Consider the following 24,226-nt stretch of genomic DNA (forward strand, 5'->3'; position numbering starts at 1 on the left):
AGAGACTTCAGTCTCGCTAGTAGTTCTGTGTGGACTTCGACGTTTAGCTTGATACCTCAGCTACGATCTTGTGCCCTCGGCAGGATCTGGTAGATAGTCAGGCTTCTCAGCCTTTTTCATTTGTAGATGTCTATACTCAGACATGTTAAGCTTCCGCATGTGCTTTGACTTCCATGCTCTGAATGTTGGGTCATGAGACCCATGTTTGTAATATCTGACTCTTCGGAGTCTTATGAATAAATACTTGAGTCGTAGAGTTTTGTTGTGATGCCATGTTGTATTTACAAACATCGAGCATATTGTGTGTATGATTGAAATGCTTGGCATGTGTGGGATCTGACAACCTAGTGGTCTATCCTTGGTAGCCTCTCTTATGGGGAAATGTAGTCTAGTGCTTCCACTGAGCCATGGTAGTCTGCTACAGCCCGATTTACCGGAGTCCTGTTAGCCAGTTGCTACTGCTCCGAAACACTTACACTGGCCGGCATGTGTCCTTCTTCGATCCTGTGTCTGTCCCTTCGGGGAAATGTCACACGGTGTCTTTCGGAGTCCTGTTAGCCTGCTACAGCCCGAATTCCCGGAGTCCTGCTAGCCCAGTTGCTACAGCCCGAATGCACTCGCTGATGACCGACACGTTCGTTGTTGGGTCATGTATGCCTGTCCCAGTAAGTTATTGCCACTTTGGGTTCATGACTAGTCATGTCAGCCCGGGTTCTCTGTCATATGGATGCTAGCGACACTATCATATGCGTGAGCCAAAAGGCGCAAACGGTCCCGGGCCAGGTAAGGTGGCACCCGTGGGAATACCGTGCGTGAGGCCGCAAAGTGATATGATGTCTTACATGCTAGATCCGTGTGACTTAGGATCGGGGTCCTGACAAAGTCGCACGGGTCCGCCCCCGCGACGTGTACCCTTTTGCATCTTTAGCTTATTCAGGCGGGGGTGCCCCTTGGGCTGCATTATCCCTAGGCCGCTCGGGTCCGTCCCAGTGACATGTATTGTTCTTGCATCTATCCAAACTAGCTTATCTCCCTGCATGGTTTCCCTACGACTATCACTTATTTGATTACATCTCGCGGCATCCCGCGTTGCTGAACGATCACCTGTTTACCCCGCGGCAAGAGCTCCGCATATCGGCACGGCGCTTGTGCTCAGGTCCGTCCCTGCAATGCGGTTAAACCTGAGAGATCGAGCTCTGGCTCGCGGCCTGCTCCGTGCATGTCACCTCGTCAGATCCTCAGTGCCTTCGCCTTCTTGTGGAACAATCGACAGCTGGGTAACCAACGCGATCGTGGGCTATATTCCCTCTCCAACTAACTCGCAGGAATCTCCGGAGCGCTAGCTACTGATGGCCCGCAGCTTGTTCCTTCTCTCGTGCCATCTGCTTGCGCGTGAAAGGGGGGCTCCTGAGCATCGCGCTTCAGAAGCTCTTACTGACTCTCCAGCCCTCACCACCTGGCCTTGACCATGGCATCGCGACCTGGCATACCAGCGGTGGCTGACCCTTGCTCGAGGGTCGGGACCCGAGAACGCAGAGCACTCAGGAGGGCACGAGATGAGGAAGGATCTAATATGAGCCTGACCTAGTAGCACCACCACCGGCACGAGCCAGGCGCGACACAGGGACTCGACCCAGGATCGCCAAAGATATGTCACACATTCAAGTCGGACCGGCGCTGAGACACAGAATTCCTAGCTCATGCAGCCTTGCTACGGCGACGTCGCTTACCTTTCCTACCTTCCGGGAGTCGCTTGCACGCTAAAGGCGACCTCCAGAGCATCGCTCCTCAGGGGCTCTTACCAGACCTCGGGCCGCTGACCTCCTGGCCTTGACCACGGCATCGTGACCTGGCATACCAGCGACGGCTGAAGCCTGCCTGGGGACTGGGGTCTGTCAGCGTAGAGCATCGGGCTGCCGCAGGGATGGAAAGGGGGGACCGAGCCGGACCAAGACGTGCGAACATAAGCTTTTATAATGGGGATGATATTAACACAAAAGGCGCTACAGATCCTTTACACACCCCCGTGGGGTCCATCTTAATTCCTCGCAGGGAACAAAAGGAAAAGACTATCGGAAGCTATAACTACGGGCATCGCCACTGATGCCATCATCAACAGTGGGTGATGTCTACTACGCAACCTTCTTCTTGTAGACGTTGCTGGGCCTCCAAGTGCAGAGGTTTGTAGGAGAGTAGAAAATTTCCCACAAGTGGATGACCTAAGGTTTATCAATCCGTGGGAGGCGTAGGATGAAGATGGTCTCTCTCAAACAACCCTACAACCAAATAACAAAGAGTCTCTTGTGTCCCCAGCACACCCAATACAATGGTAAATTATATAGGTGCACTAGTTCGGCGAAGAGATGGTGATACAAGTGCAATATGGATGGTAGAAATAGGTTTTCGTAATCAGAAATTATAAAAACAGCAAGGTAACAAGCGATAAAAGTGAGCGTAAATGGTATTGCAATGCTAGGAAACAAGGCCTAGGGTTCATACTATCACTAGTGCAAGTTCTCTCAACAATAATAACATAATTGGATCATATAACTATCTCTCAACATGCAACAAAGAGTCACTCCAAAGTCACTAATAGCGGAGAACAAACGAAAATATTATTGTAGGGTACGAAATCACCTCAAAGTTATTCTTTCTGATCGATCTATTCAAGAGTCCGTTGTAAAATAACATGAAGCTATTCTTTCCGTTCGATCTATCCTAGAGTTCGTACTAGAATAACACCTTAAGACACAAATTAACCAAAACCCTAATGTCACCTAGATACTCCAATGTCACCTCAAGTATCTGCGGGTATGATTATACAATATGCATCACACAATCTTAGATTCATCTATTCAACCAACACAAAGAACATCAAAGAGTGCCCCAAAGTTTCTACTGGAGAGTCAAGACGAAAACGTGTGCCAACCCCTATGCATAAGTTCAAGAGGTTACGGAACTCGCAAGTTGATCACCAAAACATACATCAAGTGGATCACATGAATATCCCATTGTCACCACAGATAAGCACATGCAAGACATACATCAAGTGTTCTCAAATCCTTAAAGACTCAATCCGATAAGATAATTTCAAAGGGAAAACTCAATCCATTACAAGAGAGTAGAGGGGGAGAAACATCATAAGATCCAACTATAATAGCAAAGCTCGCGATACATCAAGATTGTGCCAAATCAAGAACACGAGAGAGAGAGAGAGAGAGAGAGAGAGAGAGAGAGAGATCAAACACATAACTACTGGTACATACCCTCAGCCGCGAGGGTGAACTACTCCCTCCTCATCATGGAGAGCGCCGGGATGATGAAGATGGCCACCGGTGAGGGATCCCCCCTCCGGCAGGGTGCCGGAACAGGGTCCCGATTGGGTTTTGGTGGCTACACAGGCTTGCGGTGGCAGAACTCTCGATCTAGGTTATTTTTTGGAGGTTTCTGTATTTATAGGAATTTTTGGCGTAGGTCTCACGTCAGGGGGGGGGGGGTCTCCGAGTCGTCCACGAGATAGGGGGACACGCCTAGGGGGGTAGGGCGCACTCCCCACCCTCGTGGACGGCCCGGGACTCTTCTGGCCCAACTCTTTTACTCCGGGGGCTTCTTTTGGTCCATAAAACATCATCAAAAATTGGCACGTCAATTGGACTCCGTTTGGTATTCCTTTTCTTTAAAACTCAAAAACAAGGAAAAACAGAAAACTGGCACTGGGCTCTAGGTTAATAGGTTAGTCCCAAAAATCATATAAAATAGCATATAAATGAATATAAAACATCCTAGATGGATAATATAATAGCATGGAACAATCAAAAATTATAGATACGTTGGAGATGTATCAAGCATCCCCAAGCTTAATTCCTGCTCGTCCTCGAGTAGGTAAATGATAAAAATAGAATTTTTGATGTGGAATGCTACCTAACATATTTATTAATATAATCTTCTTTATTGTGGCAAGAATATTCAGATCCATAAGATTCAAGACAAAAGTTTAATATTGACATAGAAATAATAATACTTCTAGCATACTAACCAAGCAATTATGTCTTCTCAAAATAACATAGTGAAAGAAAGCTCATCCCTACAAAATCATATAGTTTGGCCATGCTCCATCTTCGTCACACAAAATGCTCTCATCATACAAAACCCCGATGACAAGCCAAGCAATTGTTTCATACTTTAGTATTCTCAAACTTTTTCAACTTTCACGCAATACAGGAGCGCGAGCCATGGACATAGCACTATGGGTGGAATAGGATATGATGACGGAGGTTGTGTGAAGAAGATAAAAAGGGAGAAAGTCTCACATTGACGCGGCTAATCAACGGGCTATGGAGATGCCCATCAATTGATGTCAATGTGAGGAGTAGGGATTGCCAAGCAACGGATGCACTAGAGCTATAAATGTATTGAAGCTCAACAAAAGAAACTAAGTGGGTGTGCATCCAACTTGCTTGCTCACGAATACCTAGGGCATGTAAGGAATCCCATCATTGGAATATACAAGCCAAGTTCCATAATAAAAATTCCCACTAGTATATGAAAGTGACAAAATAAGAGACTCTCTATCATGAAGATCATGGTGCTACTTTGAAGCACAAGTGTGGAAAAAAGATAGTAGCATTGTCCCCTTTTTTTGGCCTCCCTTTTTTTATTTGGCCTTTCTCCTTTTTATTTTATTATTTGGCCTTTCTCTCTTTTTTCCTTTTTTGTCACGGGACAATGCTCGAATAATGATGATCATCACACTTCTATCTATTTACAACTCAATGATTACAACTCGATACTAGAACAAAATATGACTCTATATGTGTGCCTCCGGCGGTGTACCGGGATGGGCAATGAATCAAGAGTGACATGTATGAAAAATTATGCATGGTGGCCTTGCCACAAATACGATGTCAACTACATGATCATGAAAGGTAATATGACAATGATGAAGCGTGTCATAATAAACGGAACGGTGGAAAGTTGCATGGCAATATATCTCGGAATGGCTATGGAAATGCCATAATAGGTAGGTATGGTGGCTGTTTTGAGGAAGATATAAGGAGGTTTATGTGTGATAGAGCGTATATGACGTGGTTTGGATGTACCGGCGAAGTTTGCACCAACTCTCAAGGTGAGCAAGGGCAACGCATGGTACCAAAGAGGCTAGCAATGATGGAAGGTGAGAGTGCGTATAATCCATGGACTCAACATTAGTCATAAAGAACTCACATACTTATTGCAAAAATCTACAAGTCATCAAAACCAAGCACTACGTGCATGCTCCTAGGGGGATAGATTGGTAGGAAAAGACCATCGCTTGTCCCCGACCGCCACTCATAAGGAGGACAATCAAAGAAACACCTCATGCTTCAAATTTGTCACACAACGGTTACCATACGTGCATGCTACGGGACTTGCAAAATTCAACACAAGTATTTATCAAATTCACAATTACTCAACTAGCAGGACTCTAATATTACCATCTTCATATCTCAAAACAATCATTAAGTATCAAACTTCTCATAGTATTCAATGCACTTATATGAAAGTTTTTATTATACCCATCTTGGATGCCCATCATATTAGGACTAAGTTCCCAACCAAAGCAAATTACCATGATGTTCTAAAAGTACTCTCAAAATAATATAAGTGAAGCATGAGAGTTTATCTATTTCTTCAAAATAAAACCACCGTCGTGCTCTAAAAAGATATAAGTGAAGCACTAGAGCAAATGACAAACTACTCCGAAAGATATAAGTGAAGATCAATGAGTAGTTGAATAATTATGTAACTATGTGAAGACTCTCTAATATTTAAGAATTTAAGATATTGGTATTTTATTCAAACATCAAGAAAAATAAAATAAAATAAAATAAAATGACGCTCCAAGCAAAACACATATCATGTGATGAATAAAAATATAGCTCCAAGTAAAGTTACCGATGAACGAAGACGAAAGAGGGGATGCCATCCGGGGCATCCCCAAGCTTAGGCTCTTGGTTGTCCTTGAATATTACCTTGGGGTGCCTTGGGCATCCCCAAGCTTAGGCTCTTGCCACTCCTTATTCCATATTCCATCGAATCTTTACCCAAAACTTGAAAACTTCATAACACAAAACTCAACAGAAAACTCGTAAGCTCCGTTAGTATAAGGAAATAAAATCACCACTTTTGGTACTGTTGTGAACTCATTCTTTATTTATATTGGTGAAGTATCTACTGTGTTCCAACTTCTCTATGGTTCATACCCTCCGATACTACTCATAGATTCATCAAAATAAGCAAACAACACACGAAAAACAGAATCTGTCAAAAACAGAACAGTCTGTAGTAATCTCTATCAAATGTATACTTATGGAACTCCAAAAATTCTGAAATAAATTGGTGGACGTGAGGAATTTGTATATTAATCATCTGAAAAAAGAATCAACTTCGAAGCACTCACCAGTAAACAATGGCATCTAATCTCGTGAGCGCAAAAGTTTCTGTTTTTTACAGCAAGATCACAAAGACTTCACCCAAGTCTTCCCAAAGTTTCTACTTGGCACCAACACTAATTAAAACATAAAACCACATCTAAACAGAGGCTATATGAATTATTTATTACTAAACAGGAACAAAAGCAAAGAAAAATAATAATTGGGTTGCTTCCCAACAAGCGCTATTGTTTAACGCCCCTAGCTAGGCATGATGATTTCAGTGATGCTCACATAAAAGATAAGAATTGAAACATAAAGAGAGCATCATGAAGAATATGACTAGAACATTTAAGTCTAACCCACTTCCTATGCATAGGGATTTTGTGAGCAAACAACTTATGGGAACAATAATCAACTAGCATAGGAAGGCAAAACAAGCATAACTTTAAAAAAATTAGCACATAGAGAGGAAACTTGATATTATTGCAATTCCTACAAGCATATATTCCTCCCTCATAATAATTTTTGGTAGCATCATGAATTAATTCAACAATATAACCATCACATAAAGCATTCTTTTCATGATCTACAAGCATAGAATTTTTATTACTCTCCACATAAGCAATTTTCTTCTCATTCGGAATAGTGAGAGTATCATAAGAAACTCGAATACTACAAATTGTTTCCACATTGAAAGAATAAAGTTCAGAAAAATGGTAATCATAATCATGACAAGTTTTATAAATATAATCATCACTACTTTTTATAGCATAAGTATCATCACAATAATTATCATAAGTAGCAACTTTGTTCTCATCATAATCGATTGAAACCTCTTCCAAGATAGTGGAATCATTACTAAATAAAGGCATGACCTCTCCAAATACACTTTTATAATTATCACAATGAGATTCAACACCCTCCAAAATAGTGGGATCATTACTTCCTAAAGTTGACACTCTTCCAAACCCACTTTCATCAATATAATCATCATAAGTAGGAGGCATGCTATCATCATAATAAATTTGCATATCAAAACTTGGGAGGCTAGAAATATCATCTTCATTAAACATAGCATCCCCAAGCTTGGTACAAACATTAATTGTAGCAAATAAATTATCAAACATGTCATTCTCATCAAACATAGCATCCCCAAGCTTGGGCCTTTTCATATCATAAGCATAATCATTCTCATCATTAATAGTATGGATAGCAACTATTATCATCACAATGAATAGTAGGAGCAGCATCATTTGGGAGGGATACCTTTTTACCTTTGCTTCTCCATCTTTTATTTTTATTCTTCACATCATGTGTGGGTTTAATCCTCTTTTTGGAGCTCCTTATTAATGAGATTGGTTGAATAGAAAGCTCCTCCTCGTTACCTGATTCATCATAAGAGAGAATAGGAGGATATTGGGAAATCTCTTCCCTTTCATTAGTATTCTCTTCATCTTCTATTTGTTTTCTTGTCTTTATGTAATTGGCAATATAAGGATTTTCAATGCAATTCACCGCACAATACATATAAATTTCCTCTAGATCAAAATCAAGAACTTTATCAAGGACAAATTCTGGCACATCCTTAGTTATACGTTTCATTTCTTCATAACCCACAAGAAAACTAAGTTCATTATGATGCGCAAGGGGAATCAAGTCATCACAATTTTTGGACACGATACGATCATGAAACAATTTGCATTGGATATTCAAATGACCATGTTCACTGCAAAGTTCACAGGATGGCTATGAAAATTTAAATTTTTAGCACAAACATATAGCCTTTCTTGCAACCATTTAGTTTCTAAATACTTATGCCTCTTGCAAAATCTATCTTCCCTATTCGGTGTGTACTTGCAAACTCTATGCACTCCACAAAAATTGACATGCTTATAAGAGGCATTTTCATCAAGACTAGTGCAATCATTATTAGTACTATAGATATTCAAAGAGTTCGTACTAACAACATTTCAATCATGCTCATCATTCAAACATTTAGTGCCAAACATTTTCATGCATTCTTCTTCTAGCATTTTGGCACAATTATCGAAATCCTTATTTTCACGAAAGACATTAAAAAGATGCAGCATATGAGGCACCCTCAATTCCATTTTTTTGTAGTTTTCTTTTATAAACCAAACTAGTGATAAAATAAGAAACAAAAAGATTCGATTACAAGATCTAAAGATACCTTCAAGCACTCACCTCCCCGGCAACGGCGCCATAAACTGCTTGATGTCTACTACGCAACCTTCTTCTTGTAGACATTGTTGGGCCTCCAAGTGCAGAGGTTTGTAGGACAGTAGCAAATTTCCCTCAAGTGGATGACCTAAGGTTTATCAATCCGTGGGAGGCGTAGGATGAAGATGGTCTCTCTCAAACAACCCTACAACCAAATAACAAAGAGTCTCTTGTGTCCCCAACACACCCAATACAATGGTAAATTGTATAGGTGCACTAGTTCGGCGAAGAGATGGTGATACAAGTGCAATATGGATGGTAGAAATAGGTTTTTGTAATCTGAAATTATAAAAACAGCAAGGTAACAAGCGATAAAAGTGAGTGTAAACGGTATTGCAATGCTAGGAAACAAGGCCTAGAGTTCATACTTTCACTAGTGCAAGTTCTCTCAACAATAATAACATAATTGGATCATATAACTATCCCTCAACATGCAACAAAGAGTCACTCCAAAGTCACTAATAGTGGAGAACAAACGAAGAGATTATTATAGGGTACGAAACCACCTCAAAGTTATTCTTTCTGATCGATCTATTCAAGAGTCCGTAGTAAAATAACACGAAGCTATTCTTTCCGTTCAATCTATCATAGAGTTCGTACTAGAATAACACCTTAAGACACAAATCAACCAAAACCCTAATGTCACCTAGATACTCCAATGTCACCTCAAGTATCTGCGGGTATGATTATATGATATGCATCACACAATCTCAGATTCATCTATTCAACCAACACAAAGAACTTCAAAGAGTGCCCCAAAGTTTCTACTGGAGAGTCAAGACGAAAACGTGTGCCAACCCCTATGCATAAGTTCACGAGGTTACGAAACTCGCAAGTTGATCACCAGAACATACATCAAGTGGATCACGTGAATATCCCATTGTCACCACAGATAAGCACATGCAAGACATAGATCAAGTGTTCTCAAATCCTTAAAGACTCAATCCTATAAGATAACTCCAAAGGAAAAACTCAATCCATTACAAGAGAGTAGAGGGGGAGAAACATCATAAGATCCAACTATAATAGAAAAGCTCGCGATACATCAAGATCGTGCCAAATCAAGAACACGATAGAGAGAGAGATCAAACACATAGCTACTGGTACATACCCTCAGCCCCGAGGGTGAAGTACTCCCTCCTCGTCATGGAGAGCACCGGGATGATGAAGATGGCCACCGGTGAGTGATCCCCCCTCCGGCAGGGTGCCGGAACAGGGTCCCAATTGGTTTTTGGTGGCTACAGAGACTTGCGGCGGCGGAACTCCCGATCTAGGTTATTTTCTGGAGGTTTCTGTATTTATAGGATTTTTTGGCATAGGTCTCCGATTCGTCCATGAGATAGGGGACGCACCCGGGGGGTAGGGCGCGTCTCCCACCCTCATGGACGGCCCAGGACTTTTCTGGCCCAACTCTTTTACTCCGGGGGCTTCTTTCGGTCCATAAAAAATCATCAAAAATTGGCATGTCAATTGGACTCCGTTTGGTTTTCCTTTTCTGTAAAACTCAAAACAAGGAAAAAACAGAAAATTGCACTGGGATCTAGGTTAATAGGTTAGCCCAAAAATCATATAAAATATCATATAAATGCATATAAAACATCCTAGATGGATAATATAATAGCATGGAACAATAAAAAATTATAGATACGTTGGAGACGTATCAGTGGGCCATGGGAGGCCGATGCCCACCCCATCCAGATTAGCGTCGGCAGCGGGCGGACGCTGCTGCTGCGCTCCGGGCACGGCGAGAGCTCGGGGGCACGTAGCTGTCGTCGCTCGTCTCCGGAGTCTCGTAGGGCCCAGGAGAGTCGCTGGACTCCCAAGCGCCATCGCTGCTTCCGGAGGAACTGCTGGCGAGGCCAGCGGCAAGCCCGGCTCCTCCTGTCGTGCCGTCCCGACGACCCCCTCCAGGGCAGCACTCGAGGCGGCGGCCTTCCTCGTCGAAGACCTTGAAGAACATCGTGGAGGCGCCATCGTATTCGAAGTGGATGGAGAGGGCGCCCACCGCACGGCAAACTCGGACGACCTCACCCCATCCGCGGGTCATGAAGATCTTGCCCAGGGAGACAACCTCAACCTCCACTCCCGTCGTCGGGGCGTCGCACTCAGCGTGCTGCAGCCATAGCTCGAGGGGACCCCTCGGCGGCATCTCAACGGAGAAGAACCGCGGGAAGCAAATCCAAGAGCGCGGGGGCATCGCCGCCCACACCACCAGTTCGCGCGAGGAGCCCTCGGCGTGGGTTCCTGGGGCAGCGGCGCGCACTACCGTGGCACGGCCACCTCGGCCGCGACGCGGTCGGCGTTGATTGTCGCCTCCTCCTCCTGAGCCCTCTTCCTAGGCGTACAAAGGTAGCGGATATCCAGGAGGAGGCCCCTCAGGCCAAGGCCTCGTCACCTTTGGCCTCGCGACGACGTCGCGGCGGCAGGCCAGCCTCTTCCTGGCCTTCTGGGAACCAAGGGGCAAGTGCGGAGCACCGTCGGCGTTCTGGGAATGGGGGTCCCTAGACTAGCCTGTTTGCGGCCCACAGCGTGGCTCCACTAACTGCCTGGTATGGCCCATCTTCACCAGCAAACACTCAAGACCCTCGCGAGGGGCCAAGCCTTGCGAGGCGGGCGACAGAAGACCTCCTCAGGGGCAGCCTCACTAGGCTGGCTCGCGAGGAGTGGAGAGATCAAGGCGAGGGGCACCTCGTGAGGTTCCTGTGACGTGAGCCATGACGACCAAGGCCATGCGGGCTCCAGGCGAGCGCGAGCGGGCACAGAGTACTGGTTTCTTCTTTGGTGCTAAAGGAGCAGGTGCAGGCAAGGAGTCTCGAGGCATCAGGCAAAGGTTTCCATATCAGTGTAACGAGACCAAGACCAGCAAGACGGCAGGATGGAGGTCATCGCGGAGCCCACGACGGTGTCACCACCCGAGCCTTTGGCAGGTGAAGACCACCTTTTGTCAGGATAGCATGTACTAGCTGTCCCCCTTCGAATTAGCCATTGTGGGATCCCTTCCCGGCTAATATTTGGGAAGAGGACCCGGGCCTCTATAAATAGGACTAGCCACCACCGTAGAAGGCAACTGATCTTGGATCAAATCCATTCCATCCACACACACACAAGCTCACGGAGCTCAAGAACACCTCTCCTCAGGGGGTAGTTCTTCCCTTGTACTTGTTCATCCAAGCCTACAAGGCAATCCACCACACCACACTGGAGTAGGATATTACACCACATCGGTGGCCCGAACCAGTATAAACTCTTGTGTCCCTTGTCCCTCGGGTTCGGCGAGCTAGGCTTTGAGATCGTGGTGAGAGCGTGAGCTAGGGGGAGAGAGATCTTCATGCGCACCCCAGAGTTCGAACCTCAAGGGTTTTGTTGGAACCCCTAATCCGACATTTGATGCTATCACGGGTCACTTCAAAGGTTACCAAGTTGAACATGTTGATCGCAGGAAGAATGAAGCGGCTGACGCTTTAAGCCGGTTAGGATCCCAGCGTAAGCTGGTGCCACCTAACACTTTCCTGGATATTCTGCATAACCCTTCGGTCAAATTACCCACCGAGGAAGATCTGGCATTCCTGACCCGGAAGCACAATTGGTGGCGGCTCTTCATCCTATTCCCGATTGGACGGTTCCATATTTGGCTTATATGACCCAGGGCGAGTTACCTGAGGATGAAACTTTGGCCAGACAGATAACCCGGCGGTCTAAGTCAATGACTATCGTCAATGGAGAGTTGCATCATCGTAGTGTCATAGGGGTGTTTCAACATTGTGTTTCTCCTGAAGAAGGCTGTGAGATTGTGGTCATCATGTCGATTCTAAGTCTCTCGTAGCCAAGGCTTTCCGTCATGGGTTTTATTGGCTGGCGGCTCATGCTGATGCTGAGGATCTAGTCAGTAAATGTGATGGGTGTCAGAAGTTTTCACGACGAGCTCATGTGCCGGCTCAAGAATTGAGGATGATTCCGATTGTTTGGCCGTTTGCAGTCTGGGGGCTTGATATGGTTGGGCCTTTCAAGAGGTCCAAAGATAAAAAGACTCACCTTTTGGTGGCGGTTGACAAGTTTACAAAATGGGTTGAAGCAGAGCCGGTTAGTAAGTGTGATGCGGCGACGGCGGTTCATTTTATCAAAAAGGTGATTTTCCGCTTTGGCTTTCCACATAGCATTATAACTGATAATGGCACTAATTTATCCAAGGGTGCTATGAAAGAATTCTGTCAACGTGAGCATATCCGGCTTAACATATCATCAGTGGCTCACCCCCAGTCTAATGGTCAAGCTGAGAGAGCCAATCAAGAGATCCTGAGAGGCATCAAGCCCCGGCTTATGGTTCCTTTCCAGAGGACGCGGGGTTGTTGGGTGGAGGAGTTACCCTCAGTGTTATGGAGTATCAATACTACCCCCAATAGACCTACGGGTTAGACGCCTTTCTTCATGGTTTACGGAGCAGAGGCGGTTCTCCCAAGTGACATCCATCATGACTCGTCCCGCGTGGCGGCTTATGTTGAAGCTGACAATGAAAAAGCACATCAGGATGCACTTGACCTGTTAGATGAGGAGCGTGACCTTGCGGCGGCTCATTCGGTGATTTACCAACAAGATCTACGCCGTTATCACAGCCGTCGGGTTGAAACCAGAACCTTTGAAGAAGGTGACTTGGTGCTCCGGCTTATCCAGGATCAATCTGATATGCACAAGCTATCCCCACCTTGGGAAGGGCGCTTTGTGGTCAGCAAAAATCTGAACAATGGGTCATACTACCTTATCGATGTTTGAGACCACAAGGACTCACGCACGTCGGAGGAGGAGACCCTCCGACCGTGGAATATTTCTCATCTTCGGCCTTACTATACCTGAGCCACCGGCTCTCCTGATGTACATATTTTGACAATGTATATATTATAATCAATATAATAAAGCCGGCATCCCTGATAATTCAGGGCCTCTGTCGTTTCATTTCTCAGAAACTGAGTCTTTATTATTACTTTATATGATCACTTAAAGGCTTGATGCCGATTTACAGGGACCAAAGAGAGTTTATTGCGCAGCACAACTCAAACATAGGTACCCGGCGAGCACAGCTCACAAATATCACTTGGGGGCTTCCTACTCATCGAGCATAGCTATGACTACCCTTGTTGATCCGGCTTATACGCCTGGAATATAATGTTACTTGGGGGCTCTTTGTTCAACGGACAAGAGTTTTTATGACCCTTGTAATAGGCTTAAAAGCCAGGCTTGGAAGCCAGGTGTATTTACCTAAAAACCCGGGTTATCCTGCCTTTTTAACTCTGCCACTCCGCCCAGGTAATCCTAGAATGACCCGTCGTACTTTTGACAAGTCAATATTATACAGACCCTGAACTTGTCAAAGTTAAAACAACGATTGGTTATGTGAGGTCTGGCTTATAAGGTTTGTATGAAGGTTTAACTCAGTGGTTGTCCGGCCCTTGCAAGCACTTGATTTTTAGGCCTGGCCGCCTATGAAAGCCTTGATTTTTTGTTATTTTATTTGAACACTTTTTGAGGTTCCTCTCCTGTGACATATTAGTACATGGTTAAAAACTGATGAGGGCTATTATGCCTTATCTTTCATTCATGAAACTACCCGGTGTTTATTAACCTGGCCTGGCTTTGGACTATAAGTCGCTAGTGTATGATGATCTTATATACTTGGAAGCGCTATGCTAAGTTTTGGGATATTACCCCTTGCTGCATCTGGATTATTAAGCTAGCGGTATATGTCAACTTGCACAAAGCTGTCTATGCTCAATCTTTTGGGTTATCACCCTTACTGCACTGGTATGATAAGCCGACAGTGTGATCAAATATCATAGGTATGATATTTTTTTTATATATGGTTGTAGTTAAACCAGCCCTGGTTATGGACTTTTGTAGTCACCAGTAGGTTTATGTTGGGCATTATGACCCGCCTGGCAGTAAACCGCCAGGACACTTGTGATTCGTTTGTCTGCAGGAAAAAGGGATACACAACTGATCTACATAATGATATCATCAAAAATTGCATATCTTCAACTGGTGGATCAGCAGTATCAGACAAAATAAAACATGCACGATGGCATGGCAGATCACAAGTTTAACTCGCCTATTATAAGGCATATGATGGCCCAATAAAAATAAGAGTTTTCGGAGCTGTCAATACAGCAAAGTACTTCTGCTTAATCAACATCAGCTTATGACTGATGGAGGGTCGAAGCCTCCGGGGCTTCGTGCACCTCTTCATCTTCAGCTCTTTGGTTATCCACCAGCTGGAAGTCAGACGTAGCCCAGTTGATACCGGTCAATGCTCTAAATACAGCTTCATCATCAATGAGGTTTGATGGATCAATGTCAGGAGCAAAGGTGTGCTTACGAGTTGGCGGGATAAGATTTGTTGGCTCATGAACCGATGCACTAACTTTCTTGTTGTCAGTGTCATAAGCCGCTTGGTATGAAGATAGGCTGGTTTCATCAGCCAGTTTGCTTGCTAAAGGACGCATGGCTCTTGTTATCTCTACGAAATCGTCAGCGCTGAAGTCAGATCCGTCTTCTTTCACACTGGGGCAGCCATTGGCCAAATCTTTCGGGTCAAGATCAGCTTGCCATGCTTTTGCCCGGCTTAAGGCAGTTAAAGCACCGGCTCTAGCAGGTCCCCGTTTCAAGTCATCAATTCTTTTTGGCAGCACGGATAACTGCTTTAGTGTATCCTGGATAAGTGTGGAGGGCTTTTCTTGTGCAGCGTAGAGGCAATGACTCGTTGGGCACCAGTGTATAACTGTTCTACAAGAGTGTAGACAGCCTTAAGCCGGAAGCGCATGTCCGAGCCCAACTTCGTGCTTCGCGAACCTATATTGTTAAAAGTCGTGAGTAAGCCGACAGCTTTCATAATACGATTATTAAGATATAAGGGAGACATGTTCTTACCAAAGATGGTTGTTGTTATAATATCAATCTGTTGCTTTAAGCCGAATAACTCCTCAGTCACCGGCTTAAGCGTGGCTTCAGCCTCTTCTGCTCTCTTCAACAGAGCTGCCTTTTCAATTTCCCAGCCATCTTTTTCAGTGTTGAAGTTTTGCTTGAGCTGTTCAATGTTCTCTAAAGCAGTCTTCAATTCTGACTTGGCCTTGGATGTTTCAGATTGTTGAGTCTTTATATTGGCCTTAATATCATTGAGCTGCGAGTCTTTCTCAGAAAGTTCAGCCTGTGGTATAAACATGGATAGAATATTGTGAGTATTGCTAAAGTCCTAAGCATAATACAAGTATGATACTTGGCACTTGGGGGCTAATGCATATTGCTCTTTTTAAGATAAATTTTTGGAAGTCCCAAGCACAATATAAATATAATCCTTGGCACTTGGGGGCTAATGACTATTGCTCAGTTCCAAGACAGATACATGGCCCGGACAAATGATGTAATCCGGCTTATAAAGACGATACATTGGATTGTTGATTTTTTAAACAGGATGATTAGTCCCGACTTATTCATTAGTGATTAAGCCGGCCCTCGAGGGCTATGGAGGCAAAGTTTGTTTTTTCTACTACAAAGTCCCGGCTTAACATAATTATTAACCCGGCCCTTGGGGGCTACGGAGGAAAATTGAAGTACTGGTGTTATAAGTCCCGGTTCATACTAAAAGCATAAACCGGCCCTTGGGGGCTACTGGATTTGATCTATGAAACTATTAAAGTTTACGGTACATTCTATTCTATCATGACCCGTAAACTTGGTGGCTAAGGGAAGTATGTTTATGCAAAAAGGGATTGCAGCATTTACCTCATAGCGCTCCTTCATCAGGTTTACTAAGCCGGCTTCAAAATCATGGCTGGTGTATAGACGATTTAAGTAGCCAGAGTGGATGTCTTGAGCATTGAACTGGGCGTAGCTCTCCAAGTCAACTTTCCACTTGCCTTTATCTTCAGCAGAAATTTCTTGTTTGGCGTTGTGCTTAGATAAGATGGTTGGTTGACCCGGGGTGGTGAATCCAAAACCAGTGACAACAACGTCATCAGTTTTTTCCTCGGCAGTCTTGATTGGGCTTGGTGGCTTAGAGATAGCCGGTTCAACATCCATATCATCTGGGGAGACTCCATGGTCTTGTGGTGGTGGATCGTCAAGAGTGGCTTCAGCAATCGGGTTAGAAGGTTATGATTGTTGTTTTTACGGTTCAGACGGGTTGACGTCGTCAACCGGCTTATTCAGCTTGGCCTTCTTGCTGGGTTTGGCCTGGCCCCTGAAAATAAGAAGCATAAAGAGGTCAGTATAAGAATCAGATCTAAGGTTTGAATAATCAATTATATTCTTACCCAGGTACAGTCTTGAAAGCCGGGATTTGAGTTCCCGTTGACTCGCCAGAGGAGGAATGAGAAGTCCCCTGATATTTTGAATCAGATGGGTTAAGAGGTTGTCGGAAATGACCCGCCTTGGGATAAAGTATATCAGAAATATATAAGACCTCTGGCGGCGTTTGCGAGCCGGAGCGTCGGGTAAGCCGGAAGAAGTAATTAAACCACCGCTATGGCGGGTGGTGCGGTGAGCTTCGTGTTGCTATTTCTTCAAAATAAAGTTGGGATCCAAGTGAGTTAGATGGTGAGAAAAGCTTACTTTCTGGCTTGCTTGTCGGGTTTTCTGTGTTGGCAGAGGTTCTGAGCCGGAGGAAAGAATAATTACCTCTGCGTCGCCTGCACGACTGGCCTCAGCGTCGTCCTGATAACAATCATTGTCAATGAGATGTACAAAAAATGAGCCAAGAGAGTCAAGTTCTACCTCTGACTCATCATCATCATCATCATGGTCATCATCAATATTTGAACCCACGGGTTCAATGGTCTTCTTCTTGGCAGGCTTCTTGGCTTTAGTCTTGTTACGAGCCGGCTTGGCCGGCTTATCTTGCGGTTTCTTCTTCCAAAATGGAGAGTCGGCCTGTTGAGGTCAAAAAGATCATGAGCGAGCATAATTATTGAAAACACTGATGAACCGGAAGATGTGCAAACTTATAGCTAGCGATTTATTGAAGGTGCTAAAAGGACTAATCCCTGTTTTGCTGCATTCCTTCATAGGTTCGTTGAACAATTTCTTGGTGGCTTCATCAATTTCTGCATCAGACAGCTGGGGATCTTTCACATTGCCAGTATAATTACACATTAAGCCGGGGCGACGGCTTAATGGCAAGATGCTCCAGGACACCCAACACCAGACAAGGTTGACGCCGGTTAAACCATTGGCCATAAGGGCCCTGAGTTTTGAAAATGATGGTGCATATTTGGCCCGATCCTTGGCACTAAGCAGTGTGGGGAGTGGATGCGTGTTGCTAAGCCGGTGATCGCGATAACCCGGTAAGTGGTTTTCATCGGCTCGAGATGTGTCTTTACAATAGAACCAAGTCTGGTTCCAGTCTTTGGGGAGACTTGGCTGCTTAGCATAGGGAAAGCTGACATCTTTCCTCTTTTGAATTGAAACCCCACCAAGTTCGGTGTTAGGTCCATCAACGAACTCAGTTTGGCGGTTTAAATAATAGAACTCTCTGAATAAGTCGACTGTGGGCTCCTCTTGAAGATAAACTTCGCAAAACACTTGAAAATTGCAAATACTGGACACGGAGTTGGGTCCGATATCTTGAGGGTGAAGTTGGAGGAAATGAAGCACATAACGGAAGAACTTTGAGCCGAGTCGGCTGAACCCCTGGCTCAGGTGATCAGCAAAGACAATCACTTCTCCATCCTTGGGTTTGGGAGGACATTCTTTGCCAGGGACCGTCTAGTGAATGACTTCTTTTTTTGCCAAAGCGCCAGTTGCAACATAGTTGTTCATTTCTTCCTCAGTAACCCGGGATTCGACCCAGTTACAAGCAGAATATGTCTTAGCCATTGTTGAGGAGCTGAAAGAAAGATTGTGCTGGTTTAAGGATTATATGGTTAAGCTGGCTGGCGAGTTAACTGGTAAATAACGATGAAGCATGTATAAGTGTTAAGCCAGAGGACAACATTGAAGTTATAGACATGAGCTATAGGCAGCTTAAGAGGGGACTAATGGTACCTGGCGGGTTACGGTTTTTGAGTTAAGCCGCCCACACAATCGTTAAAATACAGATCTAGAAAGGGAAAAAATTGCTAAGTATTGAAAAACAAGTTTCGTAGATTGATACTATGATTTTGGATCTACGATATTACAGATAATGGAAAATATCTAGACCTAAATTACGGCACTTGAGCAGTTCATATGTCCATATCAGATTTTTATGCAAAAGGAGATGCCCTGATAGCGAAAATGAATATTACAGCTACCACCGCGCAGGAGAGGTACCAAGTTCGGATTAAAAATAGCAAGCTACAGACAGGAATGGAGATGAACTCCGACAAACTCGCCTGAAATCCTAATGAGATCTGTGTGAAGGGAAAGAGGAGAACTTACCGGAGTTGTTGAACAGCGGAGGAGCGCGGATGAATTCTGGTCGGTTCAGGTTGATGCAGCGGCCGTTGTTGGTGCAGTGGTGAAGGTCGACGGCGGTGGCGGAGCTCGGGCACCGAGACGACGCGAGGAAGAAGAAAGAGATGAAGAGGCAGGGGGAAAGAGAAAGGGACCCCTGGCCCTATTTATAAGGCTAGAAGATAAGTGGCTGGCGCGCAAATCGAGGAGATTAAAAAATGGATATATGACGGCGCGAACGCCTCGATTTCCGGGGGTTCATTAAAATATAGTATATATTGAGATTTGGGACCTATGTAACATTAATGACAGATGACGTCACGGCGGGTTACCACGATCTTAGAAGATGGCGTCATGGCGGGTTACAGGGTCTCGCGAGGATAAGTAAAGGATTTTTCTAAGTGTTGAAGATTGACATGAACAAGTTCAAATCAACCTGGGGCCTAATGTTGGGGATATAACTATTGGGTATGACCCGCCCAGGAGGGGCCGGGTTATACCAATGGCGGTTCATTAAGGCGAAGCCCATGAAGATATTGAAGATGGCGGTTCATGAAGGGGACTTGTTAAGGGCCCGAAGCCCGAAGGTGACTTAAGAACCATAGTTGTAAACCGTCATATATGTATGACTTGTATTGTAAGCCATGAGTAGCTAGTCACCGAGCCGTACATGTTGTATAAGCTGGCCGGGACTCCATGAGCCACTGGGCGTCAACCTGTGTATATAAAGAGATGACCCGACGGCGGTTTAGGGCAAGAAACAACAGATCGAGAACTAGGTCAAGCGTATTCGCTCCCTGGTAATCGAAACCCAAGCAATACCACCTAAAAGTGGACTAGGCCTTTACCTTCACAGCAAGGGGCCGAACCAGTATAATTCTTGTGTCCTTTGTCCCGTTTAACCCCTTTAAGCTACCCTAGTTGCGATGGCTCCACGACTAAGTCCTTTTGCTAGGGCATCTGTCGTGACAATTCCATGACACACACGCTGCTGCGGAGAGGTCGGCGAAGATCCAAGTATGGTGGGGTGTCGCCGACAAAGCCGGGAAGGAGAACGACAGCGTCTGGCTAGCATGTGAGAAGTAGTAGTACTAGTAGTTAGTATGTGTGTCTATGTCGCCCGTACGTTTGTTTAATTAATTACGAGCATGTACCAGTACTAGTTACTACTGTAGTTTTTAGAGCAAATTACCAGTACATTAGCCTAGACTCAATGGACAAAATTCCTATCCTATGCATCAAATGGCATCTCTTTCTCTATAGGAATTGAGATGCATGTCATCTCACTTTCTTTGATTTTCATATTCCTATAAAATTCCTATCCTATGAACCAAATGAGGCCTGTGCTAGAGTTACTACTGTAGCTAGCAGTACTGCTGGTACAGTAGTTTTCTTCAAGAAGCGAATTCAACGAAGTCATGATGGTTCTTTCGTCGGAGCAACTTCACAGTGGGAAAGGTTGGGCCTGTGATTTGACGGCTCATTAATCATTATTACTGCGGCGCGACGACCGGGATGACTCTTCCTTGGAGTTCTGCGTGCATGGCAAGTGGATCTGGATGGTCGACGTCCCACATGTCAGCGAATGGAAGTATTCTTTCCGACATCGAGGAGCAAGGAAACCCGTGGTATAGTATCACTGCTGATTTATATTTACTCCCTTCGTCTAGGTGTGTAAGTCATCTTACGCAAACCAAATAATCCCAAAACACTTAGGCACGGTACATTAACTCCTTCCTCGTTTCTTGTTACGTGACATATGAACCAATAAGGTATGTGGGCCATGCATGCTTTTAATGACTTGAGCCTCCCATACATAACATGTAGTGGTTAATTCATTGCATGCAATGCTATTAACTAGCAAAAAAACATTAATTTCTCTCGTTTTCCCCCTCTGCCTTGGTCGCGATGCACAACCTAAGAAGACTTATCTATCTATCTATCTATACCTATAATAATTACAGACTCCCAAGAAATTACCATGTTAATCAGAAATTATGAGCCGTTAATCTGGTGGGACCAGATTATTACGGTGTAGATTTAGTTAAAGTTTGCTGCGTTGCAAAAAAACACTCCAAAGCCCACGACTTTTTGCATCTGTTGAAAAAATGAATCCATCCAAAACACGATTATACTATTACTAATACATCGATTATTCCCTCCCCTAACTAAAGCAAATCTTTAAATTAAAAAAAACTAAAGCAATATATATCTCTTTCATACACGACAAAAAAAAAAACTCTACCTGCTCATATACACCAGTTGTATCCTTCCATCCATAAAAACAAAAGGAAAATATCCATACTGTAGTGTCTTTCCTTCCGCCCCGAGCAGCCGCGCCGCCAGCGCTTGCGAACCCCGCCGCCACCTCGATTCCTCCGTGTCTGGTGCGACGCCGGAGCATCCCTCACATGCCGGCGAGCTCACCATCGAGCAGCAGCCACCGCGCCGCCCTCCTGCTTTGCCTTCTTCCCGTCCTTCCCTCCTCCTCTCTCACCTCTCTCTGCCTCGCCTACACAGCGGCACAGGAACGTCGGCGGCACGCGGAACGAGGCTGCCCCAACTGGATCCACGTCCTCCTCCATCGCCTGCTCTCTCGCCGTCCGTCCTCGCCTCGAATCGGTCGTGCCGGCAGCCGTTGTTGCCAGATCCTACCTTGGCCGCCCGCTGAAAGATACAGCGTCCTCATGTGTCTCACCGTCAAGGGAGGCAGGAACGACGGAGCCGTGTATGTGTCAGCGCACATGTGGTGCGTGCGGAGCGGCTGCAGGCCTGCAGCACGCCCTACCTCAAACAGTACGCATGGGTGGTGGTTGAGACGTCAGAGGAGCTTCAGCAGGAGGTGATGATCCCATCGTACTCCTTCCAGTAAAACACTAACCTATGCAAAGTGGCTCTTTCTTTCCCCTGCCCAGCTCCAATCTTTGATCCTTCCATGTTTGAGGTAATGTGTACAGAGAACAAGATTGCCGAGCCAACTCAGCAGGGAAGTGTCTATCCGTTAGTGCTATTTCTACAATTTTGTAAGCCAGATTTGTGCCAAGTGCATTGCATAATATATCTCTAATAGGTCCATTGCTATTTCTATGATCTTCCATCAATTTTTATTATAACAGAAAATGGTCCTTATCACATATATAGTATGCACTGGGCAACTGATATATATGATGGTTGCAATGGGCCGATGGCGCATCTATTCACACCTTGGACATTCATCGCAAGCAAGTATGTATCTTAGGTTCCATCCTGCAGTTAACATTTAACTATATTAATATTATCTCTGATATCTCGGACACAACAAAGATTTTACAAACTAAACTTTATCAAACTAGATTTGCTGCACCTACACTGCATGTTGATGTAATTGTGCTGGACTAATTTGTGTTTTTCCATCATGTTGAAAGTTGTCCCTGATGTACGTACATTATTAGCTATCATGGAAACAACAAATAGCTGATGTTTGGTAATAGTTACTTCATGGTGTGTTTCATATTCCTCTAAATTTGTGAGATTTGAGATAGTAGAAACAACACATCGTGATCTTCAGGCCTTGCCTAATGCTTTGTTATTTGAGGACCATGCAATAAAATGGATTTAATTTCCAGTCTATGTAGGATTATTAGTCGTTTGATGCGGAAAGTTTTTGGATTTCAGTATATGTTTAGTTACGCCCTTACAGTTTATGCAAGCGAATTAACAGAAAGGAATTGCATGAACTATTCTTTTTTTCATAAATGTGAGGCATGTACAACTATTTTTCTATTGCGAAGAAAAACATGCCTTGCCCCAAACAAGCCAGCACACAAATAAGAGTGACTCCAAGCTTTACAAGGTTTTAAGTGACAATCTTCAAACTCCCTACGCTTTATTAATTTACTTCTTATAAATACTATGAAGACTCAAATTTGAAGAATTAAACCAATAAGTGTATTTAGTGAAGTCAGAGGTCTGTTTGGAATGTTCTTAGTGCAAGTCTGACAATATGGTCATGCTTCTTATATTTACTGTCAGTTCTAAATACATTTGTGATTTTCTATATGTTGTACTACTAAACAGTGTGTGCTAAACCAAACATATAGTATATAGAAGAGTGAAGTGCACTGTAGGTCCCTAAACTATTCGAGGAGTGTCAACCAGGTCCTCGAACTATGAAAATTGACATGTGGGTCCTCGAACTATTGTAAGTGTCTCAGTCACGTCCAAAACCTGCCCGACCCAGTCTGACCTGCTGTTGACTGTTGCCACGTCGGAGGTGGATGGATATTTACAAAAAACACCCCGAATCGTTTCAGATCTCCATTCCCAAGTCCTTGCCTCTTCTTCTCCTTCTCTTCCGATCTCTCTCACAGCGACTTGGGGGCGGCAACGCCATGGTCGGGAGCTGGAGCGCGTCTGCGAGCTCTTCCTGGCCGCCTTCCTCTGACCCTGAGGCTGGTGCATCTCTCCCTCTACTTAAGTGCTGCACGTGCGGCTGGAGGCAAGTGATTCGTCTGGTTTCCAAATCTGAGAGGAATCCAGGAAGGGTTTTCTTCGAATGCCCTAATCACAAGGTCAGTTTCGTTGTTTGAGTTAGTCTTCACTTTCGGATCAATAAGATTTCTCAAATTTTCTGCTCTTTGTTTGCTTGATTTTTTTTTATTTTTTTGTTTTGGCAGAGAGGGTCACATGGATCTTGTGACTGCTATCACTGCATAGATGAATATTTGGATCTTGTTTTGTGCCATGGTTATAATATTGCTGAAGAGGAGGTGGGGTACATTGCAATTATTTCCAAGCCCTATCTGGACAGGGAGATGACAAAGATAGTTTCATAGACATTCGTGCTAGTTTCATAGACAAAGATAGCAGGGCAGAAAGTGTGGTCAAGAAGATTAGCAACATTCCAGGAAATCAGATGAGCCAGATTGCTGAAGATATCAAGCTTCAGTTGGATCTTGTTGTCGGCATAGGTTGGAAGATTTTGCTTGTTTGTACCATGATTCTCGCCGTGAACTTGTATGTTGTTGTAATAATGTAGGAGCTGAAATGTGTTTTTAGTTGCCAAATGTGCAAGAAACATTGTCAGTGAACAATGTATGGTGCATGTAGCGATGACATGATGAAATATTTCCAGAATGTGCTTTGCAATATTCCCAGAATGTGTAAGCATGACAAAT

General features: G+C 44.4%; 1 long non-coding RNA gene across 1 annotated transcript; it reads left to right on the forward strand.

Annotated features, from left to right (window-relative positions):
• The first annotated feature begins 20,633 nt into the window (after positions 1 to 20,633).
• Positions 20,634 to 24,199, forward strand: LOC141021286 (uncharacterized). Its single transcript, XR_012181937.1, has 2 exons — positions 20,634 to 23,620; positions 23,726 to 24,199. It is a non-coding gene; the product is annotated as an uncharacterized lncRNA (long non-coding RNA).
• The last annotated feature ends 27 nt before the right edge of the window (positions 24,200 to 24,226 follow it).

The sequence above is a fragment of the Aegilops tauschii genome, chromosome 4 (genome assembly GCF_002575655.3).
Source record: "Aegilops tauschii subsp. strangulata cultivar AL8/78 chromosome 4, Aet v6.0, whole genome shotgun sequence".
Taxonomy (NCBI): domain Eukaryota; kingdom Viridiplantae; phylum Streptophyta; class Magnoliopsida; order Poales; family Poaceae; genus Aegilops; species Aegilops tauschii.